This window comes from Leptonychotes weddellii, chromosome 2 (assembly GCF_054177405.1).
Source record: "Leptonychotes weddellii isolate Sample4059 chromosome 2, ASM5417740v2, whole genome shotgun sequence".
In the NCBI taxonomy this organism is placed as follows: domain Eukaryota; kingdom Metazoa; phylum Chordata; class Mammalia; order Carnivora; family Phocidae; genus Leptonychotes; species Leptonychotes weddellii.
Genome location: NC_138370.1, coordinates 149,901,631 through 149,911,591, shown reverse-complemented (window position 1 = coordinate 149,911,591; position 9,961 = coordinate 149,901,631). Strand labels below are relative to the sequence as shown.

The 9,961-nt window shown below is 48.3% G+C and overlaps 1 long non-coding RNA gene across 1 annotated transcript; it reads right to left on the bottom strand.

Moving 5' to 3' along the window:
• Window positions 1–1,405: 1,405 nt before the first annotated feature.
• LOC145720362 (uncharacterized) lies at window positions 1,406–5,410 on the bottom strand. The gene is made up of 2 exons (XR_014143280.1): window positions 5,255–5,410; window positions 1,406–1,543 (listed from the first exon to the last, which is right to left on the bottom strand). It is a non-coding gene; the product is annotated as an uncharacterized LOC145720362 (long non-coding RNA).
• Between the last annotated feature and the right edge of the window lie 4,551 nt (window positions 5,411–9,961).

Here is a 9,961-nt window from a genome sequence, read left to right as displayed (position 1 = left end):
GCGTCCTTAACCGGCTGCGTTGGAAAAGTTGTTGCTTTTTTTTTTTAGTTTCCCTGACTGAATGCTTAGAACTCCAGCCTTCTCCACAAAGATTTGTGCTTCCTGATGTGTAGGGTGGGAAAAATCAGCCTTGCGGGGGCGGGGGGGTTGGAGAAAGAAGTCACCTCTAGGCCTACTGGGTCAAAGAGCTCAGTGTCCACATTGCCACTGAGGAAGGCTCACCGCCCCCACCCCCTCCCCCTGCCGGGCTCTGGGTCTCTGCAAGTCAGAGAAGGCCATGGAAACTTTGTGTTTCCGGGGAGAAGAGGCAGAGGCCCAGACAATGGGTTGTCCCGGGTCCTGAGAGGACAGGAATGTGTACAGTTGGTAGCAAGAGAATTAGAATGTACACTGTAGGAGAGGAGAGCTGTGTGGCTTTTTTTTTTTTTTTACTCTATTTCTGCTTTCCAGAACAGAGCAGGTGGCTGGCCTTGCTCTCAGGTGCCTTTCCCAGGCACTCACTTTGACGGAGCCTGTTAACTTAGGCTGCATTTTGACAAGGGCCTTGAAGTCAGATGGAAAAGAAACAAATCCGTCTGGCATGGCATGACCCTAAGCCCCGAGTGAGGTCGGGGAGAAGCTTCTGAGGCATGCGCTAGTTCTGGAATAGCTTGGAGTGCTGACAGGCCACTTGGAATCTGGGGTATAGCATTCTCTCTTTTTTTCCTTTCTGAACCCAAAAGGGTAATTTCTTAACCCAGGAAAAAAAGTTGCAGGGGGAAATATCCTCGGGCTGGCTGGCAACAACTTCCTTTCCAGCAAAAGAGAAGAAGAAAAAGTTGATGTTGGTCTGCACTTTGGATTTGTATCTAGAAGATAACTGATCTGTTGTAAATGGGGGTTATTTTCAGAAAACATTGTTTTGGTCTTGGTTCCAAATACCCATGAAATTTGCACTCTAATGCACTTTCTCCTATATTTTTTTGTTTTTGTTTTTGTTTCAAATGTTGACTTCCTAGGGCATTTTTCTAGAGCAGTAGAAAAGATGTTCACCAAAATTTCGTAAAACTCCCATGTAGGCCTCTCTGCCTTCATGCCATGCTGAGGATCAAAACCCCCCTCACTGTGAATAAGTTAAAAAAGACGTAATTAGGGTGACCAAAATGAAAATGGACAAAATGGTGAACCACTAAGAATAGATGGTACCAATGGGCTTTGGATCTCCATTCTCGTCCCGGTTTCCCCTAATATAAAGTGATACCCACGCCTCATGTATACTTCTCATCATAGCGATACCTATGTAGCCCCTGATATAAAATGATACCTATGTGTTGAGTTGGTATATTATAAGGAATTTAAGTAATCTTCTGGAATGTTTCTCCCTTCTCATGGCCATTCAGGAAATTTACATTTGCAAACACCCTAGTTCAAGTAATTCATCTATTTAATCACTCTTGACTGAGAACCCACTGTGGTAGGCATAGGAAACAAAGGTGAAGATCCTTCCTTGAATCATTCACAGTCCGTTGCAAGGCCTCATGTTCCCCTGTACGTGTGTTCACACCTGTAAGTGACCAGAAGAATATTCTGAGAGAATGCAGCAAAGACTGTGTAAGTCCACCTGCATGCATCGGTACTTGCAGGGGTTAGGACTCAGGCTGCGAGGCCTGGAATCCTGGCTCTGCCATTTGCTAGCTGTGTGACTGGGTTAAATTTTTGAACCTATCTGAGCCTGTTTCAATATCTTTAATATGGGAAGAATAATGGCACCCATGTCATGGGTTTGTTGTCGTTGTTTTTCTGTGAGCATTCAATGAGTTGCACCATAGTAAGCGCTCAGTGTGTGTGGCTGATGGTAAGGAGGACATGGTGGTGGAGGTGGGGTCAGGATGACGGAGGGGAGATGGAGGAGGCTTCTGTGAGAACTGTAAGGTCAGGAATTTCAGTGGGGAAAGGAGCAGACTGTGGAGGGTGAAGAGCATTCTGGAAGAGGCCCCTCATGATGCTCTCACAAGTCTTTCAGGTGGTTCTGATGTGCACTGGAATCTAAGAACCACTGAGCTGTGTGGTAAGTTGTGGAATTTTTTTAAGATTTTATTTATTTGAGAGAGAGAGTAAGCAAGAGGGAGAAGAACAATGTGGGGGAGGAGAGGCAGAGGGAGAAGCAGACTCCCCTGCTGAGCAGAGAGCCCAACACAGGGCTGGATCCCAGGATCCCAACCATGGGGCTCGATCCCAGAACCCGGGGATCATGACTTGAGCCAAAGGCAGGTGCTTAACTGACTGAGACACCCAGGTGCCACCCAGCTGTGGATTTTAAGTTAAGGGGATGATATGCTTGGATTTCTGTTTTTGGAGAGAACACAATGGTGGCTGTCTGTGGGATGTATCCGAGATAGGGGACAGGAGGCAGGACCAGGGGTCCGAGGGAGAAAGGGTGAGGAGCTAGAGCTCGGGTCAATATGTAGAGCTCGGCGGGAATATGTAGAAAGGATATGTGACGGTGGGACAACAAAGGTAGCGGAAGAGGGGCTAGCTAGAGGACATACAAAGGGAAGCAGACCAGATTTAGTCATTGGATTTGGGGGTGAGGCAAAGCGGGAGGCAAGGGTGAGTCCAGGGACAGTGAACACAGGGCTTTTAATACCAGTGACTAAATAGTACCTCTGTGGTCTTGCTGAGACCGTTCATGCGCCCCTCCCTCTCCCTCCTTGGTCGCTGCCAAGGTGACTGACAGCGCGGATTGGCATCTGTGCAGGAGGTCTGGTTCCCCTCCGGAATGCACTGCGCTCTCCAACCCCAGATATCACCTCCCCCTCAGCCCCCCACGGCCCAGGGAGTCATTCCGCCAGCCGTGGTTCCTGCCACATCGGCGGGTGACTCACTCGCCCAGAACAGCTGGTGACCACTATACTTCTCTCTTCCACAGTTTAGGAGCACTTCCAGGACCTTCCCCTACGCCCCAGAAAAGCACTTCGACCTACCCTTTAGCGAGAGCTCTCTTTGAAGAGCCGGCCACCCACATCTCTGGGATCGGAGGAACTCTGCTCCAAAATTGTACTCACATTATTGCTCCGTCTCCATCTTAACTCAGATTGTTAACCCTTACTGCTTTATTATTGCCACATCTCTAGTAGAAAGATTGCAAGAGGGAAGGTAATAGTGGATCCTTTAAGAATGAATGACATGTCTTTCCCTTAAAGCCGTATTTCTTAAGTGTGGTCAGTGTATCACTGTCTACATCAAAATCATGTGAGGTTTTGGTAAAAATTTAGATTCCTGGATCTTGCCATACACCTACTGAATTGCTAGGAGTGGGGAGCGGGGTTAGAAACCAGGGAATTTATATATATATATATATATTTTTTTTTTAAGATTTTTATTTATTTGACAGAGAGAGACACAGTGAGAGAGGGAACACAAGCAGGGGGAGCGGGAGAGGGAGAAGCAGGTTTCCCGCTGAGCAGGGAACCCGATGCGGGGCTCGATCCCAGGACTCCAGGATCATGACCTGAGCCGAAGGCAGACGCTTAACGACTGAGCCACCCAGGCGCCCCGGGAATTTATATTTTTAATAAGCATCCCCAAGTGAGTCTCAAATTACCTACTGAAAAGCAACAGAGATGGCTCTAAAATGTTCTTTTCTGGTATTTCTGATGCGCGCTGCAGCTAGAACGACCTCAGTCCTGTGGGCTTTTCTAGCTCACTTGGAAGAAGGCAGGGCATCCTCCCCTGGGGAGAACACCCACTCCAGAGGCTATCAAATCGGTGTTACTGCTCTTCTGTTCATTTCCTTGAGGCACTGGGGGGCAGCTTGCAAATTCAGCACAAGCACATAAAACAAGTCGAACATATCTGTTCAAAAAGACAAATGCCAGGGCGCCTAGGTGGCTCAGTTGTTAAGCGTCTGCCTTCGGCTCAAGTCATGATCCCAGGGTCCTGGGATCGAGGCCCGCATCGGGCTCCCTGCTCAGCGGGAAACCTGCTTCTCCCTCTCCCACTCCCCCTGCTTGTGTTCCCTCTCTCTCTCTCTGTGTCAAAATAAATAAATAAAATCTTTTAAAAAAAATAAAAAAAGACAAATGCAGGGCACTTGGCTGGTCGGTAGAGCAGGTCACTCTTGATCTCAGGGTCATGAGTTCGAGGCCCACGTTGGGCATAGAGTTTACTTTAAAATAAGGAGCAAAGAGAGCTTCTTCATTCTTTAAAAGAGAGAGAGAGACAAATACATTCTCATATTCAAAATAATAGTGTTGGATTACCTTACAATATTCCTCTTTCAAAAGACAAATGCACTCCCAAATTCCAAATAGTGGTATTGACTCACCACCCATAAAACATTTTTGACTGTTTCTGTTGGTTGGAGTCATGGATTTCTCCTAAATGGAATCCTCTCTCACCTCTTCCCTTTATGCCCAATGACCGACCAAGGTCAGCAAAGCAATCTGTGGGATTGGACCTAAGTTCTATGCTGTGCAGAGTTAACTGAGCCCCTGATAATACAGGAAGGCACTACCATCAAAGTGCTTTGAACTCTGAGGAACATAGCAAAGCAATAGGCACATAGGTTCAAAAACTATTCTGAAAAACAAATTAGAGGGTTCTGGATAATTGGATTTGGTTTTCCTTGTTCAGCAAGTATTCACTGAGGTCTGAACATTGCATTGACCTAGGGGCTGAGGGGATATGAAGGTGGAAAAGGCACAAACCACACCCTTGGAGAGCCTGCGGTCAGGCTAGCAAGATGAGACAAGCACTTCAAGATTAAATACCAATACGAGGCTGTAAATGTTAGTAAGCAGTTGGACATCAAGTTAGGAGGGGAGGCAGAGTGAACACCCAGGGCTGGAAGTCACCGAGGGCTTAGAGCTGCCCTGAGAAGTTGCAAAAGATAAGGAGAGACAGATGGAAGTGGTGGGTCTCTACCTAGAGACCCAGTGAGTAAAGGCATGGCACTGGGGAAAGACAGTCTCTGCTGGGGACACTCAGTAAATGGGTCTGGAGGAAGCTGGGGGCTAGGGTTGGAAAGGGTAAAAGATGAAATGCAGGTGTCATTTCTAAGCATTTGCCAAATATTTACAATGTGTCAAGCACTGCGTTCAGACCTTGACTGACATTTTCTTGTTTGTGTCTTACAACTGCAAGGCGGGGCCAGGGTTATCTCAGGTTCCATTTTAACAAGAGGACACTAGGGCTCAGAGTCCTAGCCCATAACTAGCCCAAAGTCACAGAGCGAGCAGAGGAGAAGCCCGGAGACAAACCCAGGTCTACTTACTTTCAAAATTTGTGTTTCTTGGGGGCTCTTTTGTCCCTTTTTCCTCTTCTTCAGATCCCATTGCGGCTCACAGGAGAAGCTTAGCAGAGAGAATAAATTGAGGCCAGGAAGCTAGGTGATCTCTCTTGCCCTGGTGGCCCATAGCTTCTGCCTGGAGAAGGCAGTATTTCTTGTCCCACTCACAGAGGCCCAGAGTGGCCCCAAGGCCAGGAAGGGGTGGGCCAATGTTCCTTCTTTGGTCCTCTTGGTCCTTCTGCTTTATGTCTGTGCTTTTGAGATCTTTGGTATGTATTTCCTTAAAAGCAGAAAAATGAGAAGATGTTACCTACACTGTGCTAAACACTCTCTGTGTTGTACAGACTTAGTTAGATTTAAATTCAATAATGAGTAACTAAAAACTCCCTCAAAATGGATTTTGTTCAAAAGTCAGTTCAGTCCTCTCTCTTGTAACAAATCCAGAAGTAGGCAGTTTAAGAACCATACAGTGGTTCCCTCAAATTTCATAGGAGTCCAGGTCTTTCTTCTTGCTTTTCCACCATCTTTAGTGCACTGCCTCCTGGTGCCAAGAGGGCTGCTTGAGCTCTAGCCATCACTTCCACATTCTAACCAGCAAGAAAAACAAGAGGGCAAGAAGGCATTTCTTTTCCAATTTAAGGACCTTCCCTAGAAGCCGACCACCACATTTCCATGTGTAACTCATCGGCCAGAACTCAGTCAAATGGAGCAACTAGCTCCAGCGATACTCAGAGTTGTAGTCTTTATTTCAGGCTGCCATGTGCTCCGGTAAAAATCTGTTACTAGAGAAGAAAGAGGAAATAGATATTTAGGTAGATATGGAGCAGTGTCTGCTACAATCCTCTTCACTTACTGGATCCTTATTATCATACAGCCCTGTGAGTTGGATGTGATTGATGAGGAGGGAATTGAGGCTCAGAGAGGTTCACTTGTCTAAGGTCACACAGCTATTAAGGAACACAGAAGTTGGAACCGAACAGCTAGCTGGCTCCTAAGACAGAGAATAAATAAATTGGATTATACATTCATCATGCCTAGATCATAAGCGCTTTCTTCCTTTTTCTTTTTCCTGACTAAGATGTAGGCATACCCTACATACCTTAATTCAGATGAGAAAGGGTTAACATTTTCTCAAAATAAGTGTGGCTAAGAAACCAAGGAGAAAAACCACAAGGTAACGAAATGGCTGGGCCTAGAAGCACAGATGGAGTGCCCTGAGGTAGCTAACGGCCAGCCAAGGGGCTGCCTGCAAGGGGACAGCCCAGAGGCCGACGTGTGAGCTCAGAGTAAGGGCGCACGGGAACCTGCACCTTGCCCAGCCTTCCACCAGTTGTCCTTGAACTTGCCTGAGGCATATTCAGCCGTTAGATGTTCCCTCTGGCTCCCCCTCGCTTGCAGATACGGGGCTTGGATCTAGGCTGGTATCTGGCCTCCCCTCACTGCCACCTCACCCCCTGGCCCTGGCTCTCTGAAGGAGGCAGCCTCCACCTGGGCTCCTAGTGAATCACCACGGGCCCTGGGTCAGCCCGGGGAGAAACCTCTAGCAGGCACCTAATTAGCATAGCAAAGGGGACCGCCACACCCAGCCTAAGGACCGTTCCAGACATTCAAAGCCTTTTCTCCTCGCAGTTGACCAAGACTTCTTCCCCCAGGTGCTTTCTGCAGATAATGCAGGTACTTCACCTTCCATCTGGGGGATGATTAACCAGAGAAAAGATAATCTTAGTCTATGTGGTCTCATTGATTCAACAAAAGGCTGGCTCTCACATCGCCTTGGAGCACTTTTGTTTCGGAATGATTTAGGCGCCCCCCCCCCCTTTTTCTCCCCTCCCTTTCCACCCTCTTTCTCTTTTTCCTTCCCTCTGTCTTCTCCTCTTCCTGTCTGCCCCCCCGCCTCACGTGATATGTGTGTCCATAGGAGAGCGGACATAGTGCCCGCACCCAGCCAGAATGGGATTCGGTGTTCATTGTGATGCACAGCAGAAGCCCTTCCCTCCTCGAGAAGAAGGAAGCATGTTCAGAAAAAGGCTCCAGGGAGGACATGGCCCGGGAGCCCCAAAACAAGCAGGTATGGAGACCAGAAAAGTCTTCTGAAAACAGAGTGATTCGTTCTCTGGTTCCACCTGCAAAGGGCTTGCCTCTTTTCCTGCGTCTAGAAGTCATCGCCCTTCCACAAAGAAACAAACAGCTCCTTCGAGGCCAGGAAAGCCATCTCAAGACGACAGTGGGCTCCGGCTCTCTCAAAAGGTGTCTCCCTGGTTAGCTGGAAGATGCACAGTTTGTTTAAGAAATGAATGGCTTAGGATCTCACGGGGCCATTTTTCTCTTTGTAGAAGTTTCAGGCTTCTGTGGGGAGGAAATGTTCTTTAATGAACTGAGTTCTTCCACGTCGCCATTCAGGTCTTTTGGACTGGGAAAGTTTCGGGCTGGACTGTACACCTTCCAGGCTCAGACACAAATACCTTTATCAGGCCCAGCCCTCCATAACCCTAAATATGAAACAAGAGAACAGTGCTGACGTCATCCTCCTCCTGTGTACACAGCCGTTACCCAGACTGGATGCCGGTCTCCCTGTTGTGCTCAAAAGAACAGATGCTTTGTTCTCCCCTCTGTGTTGAACGACTTTTATCCGCATGGACTTGGGAAGGCCCAGGACACCTGGGACCTCGCTCATATTCAGAGTTTACATTAGAGTCCTGAATTCAACACTCAGAAGAGATGTCACCCAGTGGGTAAGAGCAGTGGAAATCTTTTCTCTTTATGAAGCGTGCCACGAAACAAAATATAAAACTCGTGTCTGTTGGATAGCTGGAAAGAGCCACCAACGTGTCACGCACCTACCAAATTTGGCTTCTTTCTGAAGACACGGTGCGTTCCCACATACTATCATCCAGTCTCTAAGAACCTTTGCCAGGCTGGTAGAAGAACGAATGCCATGGCTTTTCTTATTGCATCCTCCAGGTAAACTCACTGATGCTCGTTTTAAAATAATAGCTTAAAAAATGTTTTAACCATAACTTCAAGACCCAATCTGACCACCACAACAGGTTTCCTGTTGGAAAAGGTAAAAGTTAATGACTCCACTGAACCATAATTATCTTCAGCACATCCCCCCTCGCCGTGCAACAGGTTCTTATTAAGCGCATGTCATAGAAATAGATTTATGATACACCCTGGGGGGAATGACAAGATATACAAGACTCAGGCCTCGGCCCCAGAAGCGAACAATCTTGTCATCATACTGGTTGCTAAGCACGGAGCAGGGCACTTGTGCCAAGCACTGAAGTTACCCTCACAACAGCTAGAAACCCCATCTTCCTTACCAGCAAACAAGATTGGAAGAAATTAGGCAGCTGCTCCAGGTCAAAAAGCTCCCGATCACAAGAGCCGGATTTCAGATCCAGGGCTGGCTGACTCCAAAGCTCCCGCCATTTTCCGCTAGTCTATAGTATCTCTCCGTTTAGCCAGGGAGCCTTCTCCGTTCAGGGTCTTATCAGGAGCAGACACCAGACCCCTTCTTAGAAGCCATTCACTAACCAGGAGGGTAAAAAGGGAACTCTTAAGGTAGCGTGGAGGTAGCGACTACAGGAAGCAGCTCCTACCCCGGGGCGAGGAAACAAAGAGGTTGCAATGATTTGCAAATCTGAAGACACGGAGAGAATGGGCCTCTTGGAACTGAGACCTGGGCCTCAGAAGGAGGGAAGCAGCTTGCAGGTGCTGGCGTCCCCGAGCTCCAACAGCCTGGGGCCCAGCCTCGGAGAAACCCAGTGGCGGTGTCTCTGAGGATGATACCAGAAAGTGGGATCTAAGCGTTTGGAAAGTGTAAACTGGAGTCAGCTTCTGTGACAGGAAGGACCTGCCTCTGCTGGGGTGACACGCCCAGGACCAGGGAGCAGACGGGAAAGAGCAACTCTCCTCCTCCTTCCACCTGCGGCGCCCCCCACCCCAGCCCTCCTGTTGGCAGGACCTGCGCGGGGCCGAGTGAGCAGAAACGTGGTGTGCACGCCCCGGGTGCGACACCACAACACAGAGAAGAGAAGGGTGGGCTTCAGGTTGAAAGGCAATTAGCAGCAGGAGAGATATGGACCTAAGAAAACTTCACTGTAGGTGCCATACGATCATGTGTCTGATGACTCCACATGTTGTGAATTTTATAGAATTGGGAAGCCAGTTGATGGTTATGTGTAAGGCTCTTGCTGCTGGGTGTGGATATCCTCAGGGGCAGGGACTTTGGCTTCTTCATGCTTCCATCCTCAACAGCTTCCCGGCACTAAAAGGATGCCCAGCAAGGGCTGGTTAAGCAAAGGAATAACTCTCTTGTGAGAACCCTTGTAAGGCTACATGGATTTTGTCCCTGGAGTTTCCAGGGCCAGTCCTGAACCCCGAAGGCTGGTCTTATCCTGAGCCAGCTTCAGAGTTGTGGAGGATAAAAGGGATTGGTTGCTTTAAGTGACAGCAGATTACAGTGGTCCTTGCTCAGGGATGACAGAGTTGGGGGCAGGCTCTTCTAGCTCTCGCCATGCTCAGGAATGCTTCCTCAGGGCTGTGTTTCTCTTCCAGGATGCTTGGCCCTTCCTCCAACACCAGCACCTCTTCTTCTCTCTGGTTCCTGTCCCTTCCTTGTGTCTCGCTATTCTTAGCCCTGGGAACATGTGCGTTTGCCCGAAGTCATGGAAACACACACTTCCGTAA